The sequence below is a fragment of the Helianthus annuus genome, chromosome 5, assembly GCF_002127325.2.
Source record: "Helianthus annuus cultivar XRQ/B chromosome 5, HanXRQr2.0-SUNRISE, whole genome shotgun sequence".
Taxonomy (NCBI): domain Eukaryota; kingdom Viridiplantae; phylum Streptophyta; class Magnoliopsida; order Asterales; family Asteraceae; genus Helianthus; species Helianthus annuus.
In genome coordinates, this window is record NC_035437.2 from 114,374,117 (window position 1) to 114,396,223 (window position 22,107).

At 37.2% G+C, this 22,107-nt stretch overlaps 1 long non-coding RNA gene across 1 annotated transcript; it reads right to left on the bottom strand.

Annotated features, from left to right (window-relative positions):
- Positions 1-812: 812 nt before the first annotated feature.
- On the bottom strand, positions 813-2,968 carry LOC118492480. The gene is made up of 3 exons (XR_004893970.1): positions 2,357-2,968; positions 1,836-2,280; positions 813-872 (listed from the first exon to the last, which is right to left on the bottom strand). It is a non-coding gene; the product is annotated as an uncharacterized LOC118492480 (long non-coding RNA).
- Between the last annotated feature and the right edge of the window lie 19,139 nt (positions 2,969-22,107).

Consider the following 22,107-nt stretch of genomic DNA (forward strand, 5'->3'; position numbering starts at 1 on the left):
AGCGGTCCACCTCATCTACCCTATAAGCGGCCCTATACAATACAAGATTTCTCGTTTCTCGTTCACAATACAATCAGCCCTGCCCTAAGACTCGAACGAAGATGTAGTCGACAGACAACTGCACCAACAACTATGAATGTTTGTATGTATCATCTAGAATGTATCTGTAACTGAGTACTATGAATGTTTGAGATCGCTAGTGGTTTGCAAGGCCACTAACATGTGTCACGACATAGGAAGCCACCAAACCTAGGCATTTTGGTCGACTTTGACTGAGACACAGAAGCACTCATCGGTAGAAGTAGACCAAGAGTGGGGTTGCCTGAAACCCATTAGATCTAACCTTTTGTTCCGCGGTCTGAATGTATACGTTGATTAATGGTGCTTATGGTACCCTATTCGGGACATGATCTAGAATGTTTTTGTGTAGTTTTTGTATTCATCATACCATTTGTAAACATTGTAACATTTGTAACATGTATTTCATCCCCGAAGTTATAAAACTAAAAATAGTTAAAAGAAAAGGGGGAGCATGAACTCACTGGGTTTAGAATTCGTGTGTATGCATATTTCGAAAAATACGCTTGTTTGAAAAAAACCTGTATAAGACATAAGCTTTTCGTAAACCATTTGTGTTTGTTAAAACTTGCTTGTAACATGGTTTAGAAATATGTAATTCATGTTTAGTGAAAACCTTGTAGGTTTCGCAAAATGTGCATGTCTTTCCACCCCGAAAACATTTAGAAAAATGTAAAACTGTAAAAAGGTGGGGTTATGAACTCACCTGGATTGTCTTGTGCAAAGCTAGTTAATTACGACTTCGTGATGTTGTTTCCAAGACGAGACTCGCTAGCGTGCATTTTACAATATTCCTAACATGGAATATCTTATAAGTTTCTAAATAAAAGCGGTAACTAAACTACGTGTCACCGAGCTCTACCGTATCGTTGACCGAACGATTCGACAGTTAAGTTGTAAAGTAATTGGAAGGGATTAGGTCATATTTGATAAGTATCGTTTTTCGACCCGAGAAGTCGTTTGGTATGTAACAAATAGTTGTAAGAAAATAACATATAACAACTCGTACGTTAAAATGTATGCTATATAATGTGCCGTTTAGGAGTTTTGTAATAAATATAAAAATTATATTTATTTTATAAGAGAATTCATGTGTTTGAAATAAATATACAACAATATTTATTTTATAAAAGGAATTCATGTTGGTTGGCATTTGAAATAAATATATAACTATATTTGTTTTATAAAACAAAATCGTGTTGTTTAATATTCGAAATAAAGCTATATTTATTTTAGAAAAGCGTTTCTGAGTTTCGATGTTTAAACTAAACATAAATAGTTATGTTTATTTATAAAGGATTTCCGAGTTTCAGACGTTGGAAATAAATATAAGTAATTATATTTATTTTAAAAAAAATACCGAATTCCGTTATCTAGTAAACATGTTCATTGAAAAGCTATCGGCTTATTTTTGTGTAGCTTATAAGGCTTCGTCAAATAAAATACGAGTTTGTATCTATGTTTATAAAATCGTTTGAACCCGAAAGGTTTCGTTTATAGTAAAACACGTTAATTTTTACGGATTTTCTCGAAAAACGGGCAGAGAGTTTCCTCTGTTTTTGGACGACCCCGACAACTAAAGTGTTATTTTGTCAAAATTCAACAATATTTCAACAAACAAACAATATGTATATAATTCTTGTCAAACATATTAGAATGTAACTAATTTTTAATTGAATCGGTTCAAGCTCGGGTCGCGTATAAGTATGAAATCTATAACTATATAAAGAGAAATTTTGCGTCGATTAAATCTTTACCGGGTCTTGCAGCTGACTGTGTTGACTGCCGTTGACCCATTTGACCATCTTTGACCGAATCCGAACCGTATCATATCTGAACCAAAACTAATCCACGGTCGAAGTGAGCTGTTGACCAAACTTTGACTGTTGACTGAGCCGTTGACCCGAACAGTGAGCGGACCTGAACCCGCTGACTTGTTGACTTGGTTTGACCGCTGACTTTTATTGACCAATCTTGACCCATTGTTGAACCGAGTTGACTCGGGTGTTGACCGAGTCACTCGGGTTTGACCCGAACCCAAAATATTTCCCCAAAACCAAATCCGAATCTGGACTGAATGAACAAGAACCCGCTAACGTGAACCCTAAACTGAATCTGGCCATGTTTACTTGAGCTTGACCATGTCGCGAAAGCTGACCAGGGTCCCGAAACTCGAACCAAACAGAACATCACAAGCATCATCTTCATCATTATTTCAACTTCAATCACCAACATCATAAATCTAAAGAAATAAAAGAGAGCAGAGTGGGGGTTTTACCGTAGATCCTGTCGGAGAACGAAACCATCACCGTGAGCCTCCACTGCCGTCGCGGCTCCGCCGCCAGCGACAGATCGTCACCGGAAACGGCGTCTCTGCTGCCTCTCTTTGCCGCTGATCTCTCTCAACATCTCTGATTCCTCTTTCACTCTCTGTCTTGTCCAAGCTGCTGTCCTCCTCACTCGATTCTGTCGTCGCACCATCTTTCTCTGAATCTCTCTCTCTTTCTCTCTTAGTTCCACCGTCGCACCACCACCAGACGGTGGTGGTGGCTGTTATCGTCCCTAGTTACACATCAGCGGAGAGGAGAGAAGGGGGGGTGTACCAGCGGTGGAAAGGGAGTGGGTGTTGCAGGTGAGAGTCGCCGGAGAGATGGGAGTCACCGGCTCCACCGATTCACCGGCGGTCGGACATCGGCGAGGGAGAGAGAGACTGAGAGGTGTGTGTGTGGTTTGGGGTTCTTATCACGAGCAGAGAGTGAAATCTCTGTGTTTTGTTTGTGTGAGTGTAAACAGGAGAGGATGAGGTGTTTTATAGAGATCTAGGAGGGATCTTGTAAGATTTTGTGTGTTCCACTTTTGAGACCAAATCTTTTGTAGAGATTTTGGTAATATTTTATAAGATCATGTAAGATCTTGTACAGATTTTGTATGAAAACCTCTAATATAATATGTGTAGGTTTAGACTTGTGGATTTTGGGCTTGGGCTCAGGGCCCACAAACCCATCTCATGTGTAAGTGGCCCGTAATTCCTACGAGACCCGATATCACAACCCAAACTCCATAAGCATAAAAATATTCGTGTAACATCCATATTTGTCGGTGTTGTCAGTATTTCGTACGGTTTTAGTTTATTTCCGCTTAATTTCCAACAGTATTTCCGCAGATCGTCACACGTGCACTGTAGAACCGCATAAACGTTCCTAAGCTTACTGAGGCCCTAATTAAGTTAATTTGCGTCGTAATTACTATTTATTATCGCGTTAATCGCCTGTTAATCACGTAATTAAGGGCGTAAATTACCGGTTGTCACATTCTCCCCCTGATACTAAAATTTCGTCCTCGAAATTTAGACTACGTTAACTCCTTAGAGTTACGTTATGCGTAAGTAAATACGAATAATGTCAAAGGAAACGTGATATACTGATACAGTCACCAATGTGACCGAGTTAACAGGGGTCCAATAAAAGAGGAATTTCGACCAAAAGAATTCCAAATGGACGTTTACAATATGTAAATGAATGTTAGAAAAAATAACATTCGCTAGGAGAAGCTTAGAATCAACAAGCCCAAACGAAATTGTTTTGTATGAAACGCTCGATCATGATCAGCCCAAGCTGCAAGTTCTACCGACGCCACAAGGTGTCGTAGTGATAAAAAATAATTCAATAATAGTGGTGATCAAACAAGTATCACCTGTGTTTGAAGTCAAATGAAAGCGCAATAATAAATTGAAGCGGATTTAATCTAAATCAATAAATAGATAATTAAATCCGTGCATGAGATTAGCGTAAGCTTCAATTTAGTGAAACGCCACCACAAGGTGCCGAAGTTAACAAACGACTTAATGGAGTCGTAAACCAAACAAATCTACTACGACTCAGAACAATGAAACGCTTGTTAAAACAAATTCGAATATGATGTTTTCGATACATCATATGGTGTCTTGAATTGAATATGTGTAAAGAACAAGTTCAAACAATTGAATTTGGCTTCGGCGCAAGCCGACAATAAATACATGTATCGACAGGAAAACTTTCGGCATGGTCACATCGAAAAACCATGTATGTAACTTGAAAAGAAAAGAAATTTCAAGAAAATGTGTTGACTTGATAACAAAGAAGCCAACAATTACAATAATGCGGGCCACTCGAATCACGAATCAATAATTAGATTTAACGAAATAATATTTGAATTTTGATGAAACGCTTATTCGAAACGAAACCACATGCGTAACAAACGATGCATGCGTAACATACGAATTTTCAAGAAAGGAAGCAAATGAATATTCGCTATATTGAAAGAAATGATCGTGATACAATGACCATTAAGAGGAGCAGAGATACGAAAATCTACTCACTAGATGCAAAAGTCGGAATTTCAATAAAAGAAATTTAAGGACTTTACCTGGGGTTGCATGTGACGACCAGTTGTTAGGTGACTTTACCATGGAATGTTAAACATATCGTATTCGTCATTAATGAGTTAGGGGTAATGCGGAGACGTACGTCTTCTCCTTAGCATGACTTGTGTCGTTCGCAGGATCGCGTGACAAGTTGCCGCTTCCTCGAAAGTCGTATGTGACGTACTTCAACCTCCGTTGATGTATAGCTTAAGTTTCACGTATACCTGTGCACTAGCGTTTCGTTATGTGTAGGTTACTTGCTTGGGAAGTTAAAATATCATAGTGACGACCTTTAATGAACTTAGACATAAGTTTCCAAAGGTCTTAAATGCATGTTTCCTAAACTCTCAGAGTTTTGTGTACTGTATGCGACTGTCTTTTGTACCGTGTGTAAACACCACAATAACGTATGTTTGAAAACAAAATCTTGACTGTTTGTTTTTCGGCAATGGTTGGAGACCATATTCGAGTACTAGGCGTTCTGTATGTATTCAGGTTTTAATATTCTAAGTTCCCAAAGGATAGTGAGGTTAGAGCCTAGGTATCTCTACAGAAAACCCTATTCGTTGTAACCTATAGCTCTAATACCAATCTGTCACACCCCGAAATTATCAGAGCTGGCGTGACCGGACTGGTATCTTCATTGCACAACAGAAGCAAATAAGCTAAGACTTCTAGAAAATCAAACGCCCACTAAGTAGTCGAATCCTCAATGGTTCTCATATTCCAACCGTGCCATAACTTTGAAAAGTAACCTGAGAAAGAAACATGCGAAAAATCAACATAAAGTTGAGCGAGTTCATAGTTTGTTTGTAAAAGATTTGAAATAAATCTTTTTGAATAACTGGTTTTTGAAGTATGGTTGAGAAGACGAATTTAAATTCATTTTCTTGTCAAGTTATATGGAAACTTTGCATGAAAACATGGTATGTAACTTGTAAAATGTATATGTAACTGGGTACTATTGTAGGATCGTTTTCTGACTTGACGAGTCGTTCAGAAGAGTGCTTAGACTAATTCAGAGGCGGAATTCATTGAACTAGTCTTCGTAAAGCTTGATTTCACTACTTAATGTCTCCTGTATTGATTAACTGTCAAATTACAAGCTCTTGGAGACAAACGGACAGGGCTTCGCCGTTACACACACACATACACTTACTGTACCCCTGGAACCGCTCATATGGACTCTATATATATAGATCCTATGGATCGCTTATATGGACATGCCATATGAGCGATCCACTCATTATGTCATAAAAGCGATCCAAGCTTTATGACACATGAGCGATCCATATACATAATGTCACATAAGCGGTCCACCTCATCTACCCTATAAGCGGCCCTATACAATACAAGATTTCTCGTTTCTCGTTCACAATACAATCAGCCCTGCCCTAAGACTCGAACGAAGATGTAGTCGACAGACAACTGCACCAACAGACTCCCCCTTGAATGTTGACGGAATCGTTAGTGAGAGTCTTCAATCATTCCCAGCTCTTCAATCTTGTTCGGTCTTCTTCAGGAACTCAGCCTGGAATCAAATCTTCTATACAGGAACTTCTCCCTGAAAACATATGCCTGGATCTTTCTCTGGTTTTAACTTTCGTCAGACTCCCCCTATCATCATGCTAGGATCTCTGTCTGGAAATCGTTATCACCATTGAAATCAACTCCTAGCTTTCTCTGTTTAAGCTCTTCTCTGGTTCTGATATGTCTCCTGGCTATCTATAGCAACAGGATCAGAAACCTGCAAAACTCAACCACTCTATCACAAACCAAAATAATTGTGATTCAACTTAATGAATCAACTAATCATTTGATACTTTTTACAATTAAACACTGATTACAAATTTGAAACATCTCAATTTCTGATTCAACCTAATGAATCATTTTAAACATTTCAAATCACTTAACCAACCTGTCTGTTCATCAAGTTTAGCCTTTGAGATTTTGAAAATCAGCTCTTCAACATCAGTTGTCGAAAATCTTTTTGGATTTTTCAAAATATGAAATGTAAATGCAAAGACAAAAATTTAAATGCAAAACAAACATATTTTTGTGAGTTTGTGCAAGAGGATCATATCAGTTTTTGAAACACATCACAAGCACCATTAAGCTTCTAATCGTTTTAAGTTCTAAACGATTCACGTAGATTGACGATATATTTGTCCTCTTAAATTTTCATACAATTTTCAATCTGTTCAGGATACTATTTAGGTATTTTATGAACTTAGTTCAATTCATGTGTCCCACCTCTTGAATATACTCCCGTATCCAGAATCCCAATATTCAGTCTTACAGGTATGAACACTACGACGATGTCTGTATATAAATTAGGGGAAAAATGCGAGAACTGAGGGATCTCAGGTCAGAATTTCCGTTCAGTAGAGAGATATCAGCTTCGACTTAGCAGTGTGTCCCCTTTAGAGGATCTTTTAGCTACAACAGATGATTATCAATTTTATTGTCTAATCATTCTGAGGGCTATAATGCTATGTTTCAAGCATTTAGAGGAAAGTATTAGCCAAGGACTAGGTCAGAACTACCGTTCAGCAGAAGTCCCGGAATAATACCCCAGACATCATAGAGTATAAACACCTAGTATATCAGAATACGAGACCTTTCAAACGAGATTTCAGGGGTTACCTATATATCCAAGTAGTGTTCCCCACGAATTTCACAAATTTGAAATTTTAGGTTTATATCCCGAATAAATCTACTAAATGTACAAAAACCTATCGTCACATCATCAGTGAGACCGTTTATCACATTTGGCATTACATTTCTTTAGCGTGCTGTGATAGTCTACTGATTTACAATCATTTCCTCTTTTTCACAACAAAAGTCATTTTTACAATTTTTCAATGTTTTTGACATTTTCAAATTTTCTAATTTTTTTTTTTAAATTTTACTCCCCCTAAAATCAAAATATGTCTCAATTTTGATTTTCTAAGAAAATTTGAAACAAACTGTACAAAAATCGACAACATGATGAGAATCACTTCATCCACTTGGCGTAAACAATCAGAACTCCCCCTCACAACAAACTATTTTCCCATAATGATTTCAAAACACTTAAGTTTGTTTTAATCAGAATGGTTTTTCTGGAAAATAAGTTTAGTTGTTTTTACCTTTTGTAAAATGGGGTTCAAATCATCACTTTGCTTACCAAATTCTTGAATGATAATTAAATCAAGTCCAACTTAATGACCCTGATTTAACCACTTGTAAGATCAATACCATTCACTACTATACAACCACTTGTAGGTTTAGCAATTAAGCTTCTTCAAACCTGTTTTTCAACCAATTACCATCTTTTGGTTGAATTCTCAAGATGCCGATTCCTACTCCTCGCTTACAAACCTGGGAGTTCCGGCAAGTCCTGCAACTTCTCAAACAGATTTAGAAAGATGCCGATTCATGATCCACAATACCATCTTGGGATCTCCGGAAAGTCAGGGTTTTTCATTTAAAAAGATCCACCCAAGCCCGACCAGCCTTGGGTGTTTTCGACAATTTTACCTCAACCAATGGCTCCTCTGGCTTTGACGATCCAGAATCATTGCCTGAATGTGGCTTGTCTGACTTTACTGAGTCAGATTCATCGCCGACATGTGGCTCCTTTGTTTCCGAAGAAACAGATTCATCGCCACAGAATGTTACCTTCTTCTTCTTCTCCTCTTTTGTCCCCAGATTTGTATCTGATGAATTCTTTTTGCTTGTCTTTGCAACTAAGGGAGTAGATTCATCAGAACTTTTATTCTGTGTGTCTCGTGAACCCGAGGACAAAATCTTTTCGAGATATTCTCTCGCTTTCTTTCTTTTCTTCCTCAGTCTGTCTTTCTGCCCCTGTGAAAGTTTCACTTTCTTTTCCTGAATTGACTGTTCTTGAACTTTAGGTTTCAGAACCTTCTGTTCCTGGGGCTTGACTTTGACTAGAATCTTTGCCGATTTCTGAGAATTAGCCCTCAATCTTTCATTCGATTTCCTTGGGCAATCTCTGGCAATGTGACCTTTGATATTGCAATTATAGCATCTCCTGGTTTCATAACTCCAGTATTGGCAGTTAACAGCAATGTGTCCGTGATATCCGCAGCTGTAACACACTCTGTTATCGTACCGTATACCACCTTCACACCAAACGCTCAGATCATAGCATTGTCTGGCTTGGTGATATTCCTTCCTCAAATCTGCTGGATTTGGCTTTGAAGTACTGTGGTCCGACCTGCACCACTTATTACCAACAATTTTAGAATTTTCATTTTTTACTTTTTTTAATTTTTTCTTTGGATTGGATGAACGATCTGATGAACTTTTAATATCTTTTTGAACAATTTTCTCATTGTTAATTTTTTGTTTCTGTTCTGCTTTCTTCTTCAAAGGTTTTTGCTTCGAGCATTCACCTTTTTCAGTTGATTGGAGAACAGTTTTCTGAAATTTTTCTTTTTTATCATTAGATTTTTCATCACAATCTTTAACTTTGACTTTGTCAAAGTTTGTGACTTTGTCACTCATTGGAACAGAATTGATTGGTTTTGGACAGGGAAAATTCAAACTGTCTGATTGAGTCACAAAACCTATCAATTTTTTCTCAAGTTCATCAATCTTGCTTCTGGAATTCTCAGCTTCTTTTTCAAACTGAGAGATTCTTTCAAGATGAGACTTGATTGAATTTTCATTTTCATTTTTCAAGTTTTCAAGGACAGATTTTTCATTTTCTAAAACATTTATCTGTTCTTGAAGTTTCACATCATTAGCTTTGAGATTTTTGTTCTCCAATTTTATCCAGAAATCTTCATTTTCTGATGATTTCTGTTTGCTTTCAAAAACCTTTACATTTTCTTTCAACTTCTTGTTTTCAAATGTCAAACTGTTCAAATTACTTAACAGTTTGTCATTTCCAATCTTCAATTTTTCACTATTTTTCTTCAACATAAGAATCTGACTATCATCAGTCTGCTTCTCATCTTTCAACTTCTTGACTTCCGATGTCAAACTTTCCGCATCCTTCAAGAGTTTGTCATTTTCAGTCTTGAAGCGTTCACATATTAAGCATGCTGATGCAGAACTTGAAGATCCAAACTCTACAGATTCTTCAATCTTTGTAGTATCCTTTGTTTCCATCTTGTCGATTCCTGCACGAAAGAGTTTAACAAAATCAAAAGGCTTCATATTTTCATCAATATAGCATTTCCTTTTGATATCATATTTCAGAGTACTCTTTGTTGCAAGAAAACCACAAACTCTTCTATCAACTTCAATGAGTACATCCAGCTCCAATTTATTTAAATTCTTTTCCATCTCAGACAAAAATTCCCTCTTTTTCTTTTCTTCCTTATACCACTCTGCTCTAACTTCATTAAAGAACTGATGTTGAAACAGTTCTGGAAAGAAATCTCTCTGTTTTAGTTCAACCATAAACTCATCCCATTTAGCAGGTAAAGCAGTTGTCAATTTTGATAGATATTCATCATTTGACAACTTAATACCCCTATGCCACATATTGTCCGTTAAAATTTTAAACCGGTTTTCTATTTCGTTCAACGTTTCCTCCTTTCGGCATATGAATAGTTCAAAACTTTTCGTCCAAATATCCAAGCTCACATTTTTATAATCGGTATCCATATTTCTCATATACCAATTATTAAAATCCTCTAGCTTAATGTTTTCTTGTTCATCAAATACCATCGTCATTTTTTTCACAAATTCAACACGTGCTAGTTGACTAAAAAAACAAAACAACAACTGATCAGATGAACAGTCCAAAGCAGTTCAAATAAGCGGTCCAGATAAGGTCTGTTCAAGCGGTTCAAGGTGGTCCGAATAAGCGGTTCAACAAAGTTAATTTGGAGCGGTTCAAGATCAATCTGACCGAATAAGCGGTTCAAGATCCGTCCGGATGAGCGGTCCAAGAACAGTTCAATCGAGCGGTCCACAATTTCAAATCCAATTTTGACCCACTTAAACTTCGAATTTTGATCTGAAACTTTCCAGGGTTTGTCACGGTACTATTGCGCACAATCCTTGAGATTTTCAGTAAATTTCGACCGTGAAATCTCTTCGAATCAGAAAAAGAAGGTGTAGAAGTGAGAATTTCGAGCAAAAATCGAGCTAAACGGTAAGAACTCTTCCTCCTGAGCTCTGATACCACTTGTAGGATCGTTTTCTGACCTGACGAGTCGTTCAGAAGAGTGCTTAGACTAATTCAGAGGCGGAATTCATTGAACTAGTCTTCGTAAAGCTTGATTTCACTACTTAATGTCTCCTGTATTGATTAACTGTCAAATTACAAGCTCTTGGAGACAAACGGACAGGGCTTCGCCGTTACACACACACACACATACACTTACTGTACCCCTGGAACCGCTCATATGGACTCTATATATATAGATCCTATGGATCGCTTATATGGACATGCCATATGAGCGATCCACTCATTATGTCATAAAAGCGATCCAAGCTTTATGACACATGAGCGATCCATATACATAATGTCACATAAGCGGTCCACCTCATCTACCCTATAAGCGGCCCTATACAATACAAGATTTCTCGTTTCTCGTTCACAATACAATCAGCCCTGCCCTAAGACTCGAACGAAGATGTAGTCGACAGACAACTGCACCAACAACTATGAATGTTTGTATGTATCATCTAGAATGTATCTGTAACTGAGTACTATGAATGTTTGAGATCGCTAGTGGTTTGCAAGGCCACTAACATGTGTCACGACATAGGAAGCCACCAAACCTAGGCATTTTGGTCGACTTTGACTGAGACACAGAAGCACTCATCGGTAGAAGTAGACCAAGAGTGGGGTTGCCTGAAACCCATTAGATCTAACCTTTTGTTCCGCGGTCTGAATGTATACGTTGATTAATGGTGCTTATGGTACCCTATTCGGGACATGATCTAGAATGTTTTTTCCGTAGTTTTTGTATTCATCATACCATTTGTAAACATTGTAACATTTGTAACATGTACTTCACCCCCGAAGTTATAGAACTGAAAACAATTAAAAGCAAAGGGGGAGCATGAACTCACTGGGTTTAGAACTCGTGTGTATGCATATTTCGAAAGATACGCTTGTTTGAAAAAAACCTGTATAAGACATAAGCTTTTCGTAAACCATTTGTGTCTGTTAAAACTTGCTTGTAACATGGTTTAAAAATATGTAATTCATGTTTACTGAAAACCTTGTAGGTTTTGCAAAATGTGCATGTCTTTCCACCCCGAAAACATTTAGAAAAATGTAAAACTGTAAAAAGGTGGGGTTATGAACTCACCTGGATTGTCTTGTGCAAAGCTAGTTAATTACGACTTCGTGATGTCGTTTCCAAGACGAGACTCGCTAGCGTGCATTTTACAATATTCCTAACATGTAATATCTTATAAGTTTCTAAATAAAAGCGGTAACTAAACTACGTGTCACCGAGCTCTACCGTATCGTTGACTGAACGATTCAACGGTTAAGTTGTAAAGTAATTGGAAACGATTAGGTCATATTTGATAAGTATCGTTTATCGACCCGAGAAGTCGTTGGGTATGTAAGAAATAGTTGTAAGAAAATAACATATAACAACTCGTACGTTGAAATGTATGCTATATAATGTGCCGTTTAGGCGTTTTGTAATAAATATAAAAATTATATTTATTTTATAAGAGAATTCGTGTGTTTGAAATAAATATACAACTATATTTATTTTATAAAAGGAATTCATGTTGGTTGGCATTTGAAATAAATATATAACTATATTTATTTTATAAAACAAAATCGTGTTGTTTGATATTCGAAATAAAGCTATATTTATTTTATAAAAGCGTTTCTGAGTTTCGATGTTTAAAATAAACATAAATAGTTATGTTTATTTATAAAGGATTTCTGAGTTTCAGACGTTGGAAATAAATATAAGTAATTATATTTATTTTAAAAAAAATACCGAATTCCGTTATCTAGTAAACATGTTTATTGAAAAGCTATCGGCTTGTTTTTGTGTAGCTTATAAGGCGTCGTCAAATAAAATAAGCGTTTGTATCTATGTTTATAAAATCGTTTGAACCTGAAAGATTTCGTTTATAGTAAACACGTTAATTTTTACAAATTTTCTCGAAAAACGGGCAGAGTTTCCTCTGTTTTTGGACGGCCCCGACAACTAAAGTGTCGTTATTTTGTCAAAATTCAACAATATTTCAACAAACAAACAATATGTATATAATTCTTGTCAAATATATTAGAATGTAACTAATTTTTAATCGACTCGGTTCAAGCTCGGGTCACGTATAAGTATGAAATCTACAACTATATAAAGAGAAATTTTGCGTCGATTAAATCTTTACCGGGTCTTGCGGCTGACTGTGTTGACCGCCGTTGACCCGTTTGACCATCTTTGACTGAATCCGAACCGCACCATATCTGAACCAAAACTAATCCATGGTCGAACCGAGATGTTGACCAAACTTTGACTGTTGACTGAGCCGTTGACCCGAACAGTGAGCGGACCCGAACCCGCTGACTTGTTGACTTGGTTTGACCGCTGACTTTTATTGACCAATCTTGACCCATTGGTAACACAACACTTCTAGGTCAAGAAGAATCTGGCGGTAGTAAGGATCAGAGTTATGATAATTACATTGACATAACTGCTGGTGGAGCTTTTAACAACTCTGATTCTTAGTCACCCAACTATGCTTTTACAGCAAGTGGAGAAAACCAGAATTCTAACAACTTATCCTTTAAGCTCAATGACCTCCAGCACTTTGATCCCACTGATCAGGAGGAAATGGACATTTTGCACCAACTGGCACTGCTGAATGTAAGAACCAGCAAGTTTTATAAAAGAACAGGAAGAAAATTTCCAGGGTTACATGGGAATTTAAAAGTGGGGTTAGATAAATAAAAAATTAAGTGCTACAAGTGTAACAGTCTAGGACACTTTGCTAGAGAATGTAGAAGTTAAAATAATGGACCAATCATCACACATCCTAGCCCGCGACCTCAAAACATAGAAAACACTGTGCACTAATCCCAATATACCCCTACTGCTCATGTAAACACTGCTCATTATGCACACCCTGTAACACCTGTTCCAGTGCAATATGTTCAAACCCCTGTCCCACAAATTCGGTATGTCCAAGCCCCAGTCTCTCAGGTTCAAGTGCAACAACCAGCACCACAACATGCTACACAAGCATCTGTTCCAGCAGAGGCCAATCAGCAAAGCTTCTTTACACAAGGCTTTGTTGGATCGTCGTTGACCCTGAATGAGTCGATCAGAAGAGTAGTTTCTCCAATTCAAAGGCGGAATCAGTGAATTAGATGCTCAAACTAAATATAATGCTTCACTTTATTGATTCTGACAATGTTTACAACCTGGAAGCAAATCGGCAGCACTTCGTTACAAGTTCCAAGCCGTTACAAATGAAACAACCATGCACCTATTTATAGAGTTCTGGAACCGCTTATACGGACTGCCATAAAAGCGATCCAGACAAGTTAATGTGGTTCGCTTATATGAAAAATGTTCATATAAGCGGTCCAGCATGATAGTGTGGGTCGCTTTTATGGACATTGTTCACATAAGCGATCCAAAATGCTAATTTACCACTTCTCGTTTCTCGAACCACGTGCACTGGTTATTCTAACCTATCCTATCCTATTACATGATACAAGACGAAGTCAATAGACGTAATGCACCAACAGACTCCCCCTCGGATATTGACGAAGTCTTCAGTGAACATTCTCTGTTATGCCACCTCTTCAGTCTTGATCATCTTTGCCAACTTCATCATCAGTAGGCTCCCCCTCTCATCAAGCTTCCGTGCTTTTAGAGATCATCACCTTGCTTTTCAGCTACAAGCTCTTCCTCTCTTACAACTTATCTTCAGACTCCCCCTTAGACTCTGCACTCGGGATCGTAGTCTGAATCTTTCCTGTAATCACTCATACAAATGATAAGTAACAATATTTTCGAAATCATTAAACATGTTTTCTAATACACTTCCTCTGTCAACAAACTTAACAGATATGGCAATATAAAGAATTCAACTCCCCCACAAATTATCATTCAAGTTCAAGTTAATGACCTTGAAGATATCACAAATTTGTTTTTGAAGTTTTCTAGAAATTTCAAGTTTCAAATTAATGAACTCGTTTTGTTTTCAGAAACACAATCAGCATACTTAGATTTTAAAACTCAGCAACTCAGACATCGGTTTATCGAAAATAAAGTAGAAATCAAAATCTTTTTGTATTTTCTGAAAATATAAAGCTGTAAAGAAATATATACAAACATATTTACAAACAATATTTTTTGTTTTGAGAATGCAACAGAGGATCATATCAGTTTTTGACAAGTCACAAGTACCGTTAAGCTTTAAATCATACTCAGAATTAAACAATTCACTTAGATTGTCGATATACTGATCCATTTAAATTTTCATACAAATTTCAACTGATTCAGGATACGATTTAGATGTTTTAAGACTTAAACTCATTCATGTGTCCCACCTCTTGAATATACTCCCGTATCCAGAATCCCAATATTCAGTCTCACAGGTAAGAATACTACAATGATGTCTGTACATAAATTAGGGGTTAAATGCGAGAACTGAGGGATCTCAGGTCAGAACTTCCGTTCAGCAGAGAGATATCAGTTTCGACTTTGCAGTATGTCCCCTTTAGAGGATCTTTTCAGCTACAACAGATGATTATCAATTTTATTGTCTAATCAGCTGAGGGCTTTATGCTATATTTCAAGCATTTCAGGATAAAGTATTAGCCAGGGACTAGGTCAGAACTACCGTTCAGCAGAAGTCCCAGAATAATACCCCAGACATCATAGAGTATAAACACCTAGTATATCAGAATACGAGACCTTTCAAACGAGATTTCAGGGGTTACCTATATATCCAAGTAGTGTTCCCCACAAAATAAGTAAGTTTGAATTTAGGTTTATATCCCGAAGAAGCTTACTAAATGTATAAAAACCTATCGGCATATCATTTGTGAGACTGCTTAATGCTATTCAATCATTACATTTCTATAGCATACTGTAACTGTCTACTGATGTACAATCATTTCCTCTTTTTATGCAAAACTCAAATTTTGATTTTATCATGTTTTTGGCTTTTTCAAATTTTGTAATGTTTTTGTATTTTCTAACAATATTTTTCTCCCCCTAAAATGCAAAACCATTAAAGAAATTTGACAAACCGATACTGATAGCTTTGTCTCGCCATCCATTTTCTGCTTCTCATGCTCTGTTTTGCAGAAAATATAACATCAAGTACCCCCATGATTTACAACCCATTGATTTTGACAGTTAGAAAACCGTTCTTCAACTTGTGAGTAATCATGTTTGTTCCGCCGTGAGGGTTTCGGCATAGTCCATCACCACTTATTCAAAGTAAACTAACATCAAACGTCACAACCATCAACCAAACAAACAAACAACCAACAAACAGCTAGCAATCATCAAACACAACACAAACTTATACAAAACAACAAACAAACTCCCTGTCTGACCAAAACCAGGGATCTTCAACCTCTTCCCGTGCAACACTCTCACAATCTTCATCAGCAATTAGCACCTGCACATTCAAACCTTATCAAATACGCAAACAATTTGTCATAAAAATTTCAATCAATAAAGATAGATGCCGATTCATGCTTCGCAATCCAGGAAGCTCCGGCAATTCCAACCACTTAATCAAACATGGTGTCCACCCAGGCCTCAGTAGCCCTAGGTGTAACCTTGATTCTAGCAACCTGAATCTTAAAGTTTTCAGCCTTGAGCGGTGGAAAATTTGCATCATAAGCAACCACATCTGAATACTCAGACGTTTTCTCCGCAGAAGTTGAACTTATTGTGTCAGTTTTTGGTTTCCAACTTTGTTTCTGTTTCTCATCTTTCATCAAATCAACACTTTTCTTAACAGACCACACTTGACCTTTCGGAGTACCTCTTTTGTAAAAATTTGTTTCTTTCTGAACCTTTTGAGTTTGAACAACATTTTTAGGTTTCCAAATCTTTTGAGGTTTTGTCATACCAACCAATGTTTTCCGACTCCATGATGTTCTCATTCTGAGTGTGTGAGAATTCCAGGTCTGTCTAGAATTAAACCTGTTCGGGTTTGATTTCCAATTTTGATTTGAGGCAAACTTGTTTGTTGTATACCGCCAAGTTTGTCTTGAATCAAATCTGGTTGACCTCGGTTTCACACTCTCAGATTTCTGTGTCTCAACATCAACAGACTTTGGATTTGGACACTTTCGTGCAACATGTCCAATTTTATCACATTTAAAACATACTTTCTTTGAAACATCCTTTGCCTGTTGTTGTTTCTTTTTCATAGCCTCAAACTCTGCATTAGATTGTTTTCCAATTTTGAATTTTTCTTCTTCGGTGAAACTTTTTCCTTGAACAAAATTCATTTTTGTCTGATAATTGGACCTTTCAGTTCTGTTTTGATTATGTTTCTTCTTATACCCCAAACCAGACTTCATGTTTTTCTTCGTAGAACCAGGTTTGTTATAAGACCCTTTGAAACATTTACCAGCAAACTTCGACATTTCAGACTTCTCAATTTCAACCATCTTGAAAATTTTGTCAATTTTTTCTGAAATCACATTCTGAATCGGGAAAACCACATCCAAGAATAATTTGTCCGATCCAATCATGGTATAAACCAATCCTTTTGAATCATCATTCAAATTCTTCTCAGATTTCGTGTCTTTCAGATATCCATCATAAAGATTTCCTTCATCTTCATCCTGTGATTCAGACTTTCCTTTCAAAACACTATCACCCACCGTACATACCACCTCTGAATCATCAGCATCATCAGATTTGGTGTAAGTCACATCGATACTTTCAGGTAATTGGTCAACTATGTTCAAACCCTTTGCCACCTTTTCCTCATCATAAAAAGTATGATTGTCTCTCAAAGGTGGTGGTACCTGATGAAACTCTGAACCAATACCCTTTTTACAATCATTAGTATCTTTGTCATCTGGTGTGATATTGAAAATACGTTCGAGAATGTACGAAGAGTTATGATAACTTTGAAGTTTTGTAACAATCTTTTCTTTTTCAGCCAAGACTTGTTTAAGATTAGCAATTTCATCAACACGCTTGTTTAATTCAATTTGTTTTTCTTTAAACTGTCTTTCATACAATTCTTTGGTTGTTAAAGTTTCAGACAATCTCTGATCAAAACTTTTGACTTGGCTCTTCAAAGTATCATAAGCTTCTTGTACCTTTTGACTTGACCATTTTAAAGAATCATACTGTTTTTGTAACTCTAGAAACTTAGATTCTTTCTCAATGCAATCAACACATTTTGTGTCACATTTTTCTTTCAAAACCTTATTTTCTTTTTCAAAATCATGACATTTCTGTGTTAATTTCTCAACTTTTAATTTTAAGCTTTGCTCTGTGTCAATCCTTTCTTTACATTTCAGTTTTAACGCATTTTCAAGTTTGTTCATTTCATTTTCTTTTGTTTTGATTATTTCTTCTTTTTCAATACAGGCTTTGCACTTTTCAATGCAATTCCTGCACTTGTTTTCCTTTTCTACAACCAATTCAACATTTGATAATCCAGAAGATTTTAATACCTCAGTGATTGAAACTTCGGCGTGCTCAGCTTCCTTTGTCTCCTGTATCTTCTCAACTTTTTCTTCCATCTCTTTCGGCTTTTGTTCTTCCTCAGCTTTTTGATTCTCTTCACCAGCAAGCTTTGCAACAGTCTTTACTTCTTCAATCATCTTCTTCAACTCTTCTTCTTTTTTCTTCTTCATCTCTACCACCTTCGGTAGACTCGTTTTGAAGACTTCTCTCAACTTGTTCATCAACTCTGGCAGATAGCTGCTATCAGAAAGCCTTTTTGTGTTGAAAACACGCTCACTTGGAAACACATTAGTTACAGCATCAAAATCAACTTTTGACGGATCTACCACTAGATTCCCCTGTGGATCCAAGTAACACTCCAACCCTTCATTCCATCTCTTGGCTCTCTGTGCTTCTTGAAATGGTTCATACAGCTTGCCAATCTCCCATCGCGCACTGTCTCTTCTCCACCATGTATCATGATCATCTTTTGCCACGAATGCATAACCAACAGCATCCTGTTCTGGAAGAACTTCTTTGCTCCAGTCATATCCTTCATCATCATAAATGACTGCGAGAGCCCTTGATTTTTCTTCATGCTGTTTCAACCTTGGTGGTTCAGACTTATTTTGATGATAAATCGCTTTCTTGTAATAGTCTTCGTTGAACGAATTTTCAGAATCTTCAGCAACATACGAATTACTGCACTCGCGCTTGAAGTGACCTTTTTGTTTACATTTGAAACATGTCACTTTGGATTTATCAAAACCCAGTTTGGTAGATGGCCCTCCAATTGACTTCCTCCCCGTAATCTCCATGAACCGTTGTGCTCGACGAACTGCACTGGCCATGCACCATCTGATATCCATTAATTCCATCTCTTCGGGGTCTATTTGATCATACTCTTCTTTTGTCAAGTTGGTATTTCCAATCTTCCCTGCGACGAGGCCTTCATACGATTCCAGTACAGATGCTAAGAAAACCATCTGTTGTTTTGCTGATTCTTCACTGAAATTCTGCCCATTCTTTAAATCGATTGCGATATTACATTGAAATACATTCTTTGAAGCAGTTTGATCTGAAGTGTTTGAAGAAGAACCACTGTGAAAACCACTGTGAAGACTTTCATTGTTGACTGATTTCGAACTTTCAGCAGAAAATGCTGTTTTTGGAGAACCAGCATTTGGTACATTTCCTCTGTAATAAATCTCTACATTCTGCTGATACGCTGGACTGTTGACTTTAGATCTCTTTAACTCCAATTCATGGCTTTCAAGCCTCTCAATCAGCAAGTCAACCTTTAGATCATCTGGCTTGATTGTATTCTTCAGCATAAGAGCAAAATATTGCCAATCTTGATCATTTGGCAATGCATCAAACAATTTATCCACCATCAATTCTTCAGAATATTCAATTTTATATCTAACCAATTCCATTTTCAGATGTCCAAATCTCTCTAACATCTTACAAACAGATTCATTTTTCATGCAATTGAACACTTCAAACTCTTTACGCAACAATTTCTTCTTGTTTTTTACAATCTCGTTACTCCCAACACACTTTCTCTCCAATGCTTCCCACAATTTCTTTGACGTTTTTTCTTGTTCCAGCAGTGAAATAATATCCTCTCTCACTGACTGTTTAATCAAAGTTATCATTCTGTATTCAGCAACAACATTCTTTACATCTTTTTCTGTAAAATCTTTCTCCTCTATTAACTCTCCCTCTGCTTTCTCTGGTGCTTGATATTCAGTTACTAACTTTAACTAGCTTTCCGGAGCGAAAGCTTTCACCCATCCTTCAAACCTGTTTTTCCACCAATTATAATCTTCAACTTTCATCAATTTTGGTGGCTTCTGTTGACTTCCGTACATGTTTTCGAATTTCAGATTATCCGAAATCTCTTTTGAATATTCTTTCAACTCAGCTCTTCTATCTGACGATTCAAAAGTGAACGCATTGTAGAATGTATTGTAGAATTCTTCACCATTGTTCGACATTTTTGGTCTCCTGAAAATCAATAACCTGGAAGCAAACAAACAAACTTAATCAGTTCAAACAATATCAAGTAAATTGAAATACACTAACACTCGGTTGTCGTGAAATAATCTTGACACTTGAATGAAATCAAATTGATCGTATGTATGAAAACCAATTTGGACAAATAAGCGGAACTGGTTGGACAGATACGCGAACCAGTAACTTTGACCAAAAGAGCGAATCAAGTCGAATAAGCGAACCAACACAATGTATCTATAAGTGGTCCAAATAAGTTCAAACGAGCGGACCAAGACTTGTCATACGAGCGGTTCAGATATTGTCACTCGAGCGGACCAGGAAATGTTCAGATGAGCGGACCAAACTTATTTTAGAGTGGTCCAGATGAATTAATGTACGAATGAGCGGCCCAGACTATGATCGTTCGAGCGGTCCAGGGATGTACACTCGAGCGGTTCAAGGCAGTTTTTGGAGCGGTCCGGATGCAAAACTGGACAAATGAGCGGTTCAAACAACTTCTTTTCGAGCGATCCTGAATGTTCGAAAAAGCGATCCTTAGTTTTTAGCCTGTTTTATCTATTTTTAGTCCGAATTTCACTCTAAAACTTTCTAGGGTTTGTAATTGTCCAATAACACACGTCCTGTGAAAAATTCGTCCGATTTTAACAGTGGAAACTTGTCTAAATCGAAAAAGAAGGTGTAGAAGACAGAAAACAGATCAAATTTGAGCTGAACTCTTCTTCCTGAGCTCTGATACCACTTGTTGGATCGTCGTTGACCCTGAATGAGTCGATCAGAAGAGTAGTTTCTCCAATTCAAAGGCGGAATCAGTGAATTAGATGCTCAAACTAAATATAATGCTTCACTTTATTGATTCTGACAACGTTTACAACCTGGAAGCAAATCGGCAGCACTTCGTTACAAGTTCCAAGCCGTTACAAATTAAACAACCATGCACCTATTTATAGAGTTCTGGAACCGCTTATACGGACTGCCATAAAAGCGATCCAGACAAGTTAATGTGGTTCGCTTATATGAACAATGTTCATATAAGCGGTCCAGCATGATAGTGTGGGTCGCTTTTATGGACATTGTTCACATAAGCGATCCAACATGCTAATTTACCACTTCTCGTTTCTCGAACCACGTGCACTGGTTATTCTAACCTATCCTATCCTATTACATGATACAAGACGAAGTCAATAGACGTAATGCACCAACAAGCTTTGTTGATTGGAGTGTAGGATCGGATTCTGACCCGAACGAGTCAATCAGAGGAGTTTGATCAGATACAGGTGCGGAAAACAAGTACCTGACGTAGAAACAGCTAGATATCTTCTTAATTCTCTTTGTTGATTAATTTGACAGTGTTTACAATCGATTCTCACACCGGCAGCACCTCGGTATGGAATTTCGGAAAGTTACAAATGAGGTCCTCTTATACGGTATATATAGGTGAGGAGGTTCCCTATACGGCATGTCCGTAAAAGCGGACCTGACGAATAAGCTAACCTACCATGACCGAATAAGTGGACCTGACACAAAAGAGAACCTACTATGTCCGTATAAGCGGACCTACACTCTAAAACACGTAAACTCTCTAGTTTTCTCGTAAAACGCGCCCTAATCTATACATTATAAAGAAAAACTCGATCTAAGACGAAATCAACAGATGTAGTGCACCAACAGACTCCCCCTCAGATGTTGATGGAGTCGACTATTGAGTCACAACAATGCTGTGTCTTCACATCTTCAGTCTTGATCAGTCTCTGGGCTTTTCTTTCTCTCTATCTTCAGACTCCCACTCTCGATTTACTGGTATTCCTTTGTTCTTCAGTAACATCTTCAGGATCGTTGTCTGTCTTTTCATCTAACAGCTTCTCATCTTATCCTGCAAATTCTCTACCCAAAACATAAGTTTTACAATTTTAGAATAAAGATGTATGCTCTAAAACAAACTCTTCCTCAAATCAAACTGAAACTTTATCAGTGACGATATTGATGAACCACCTGAAAGGT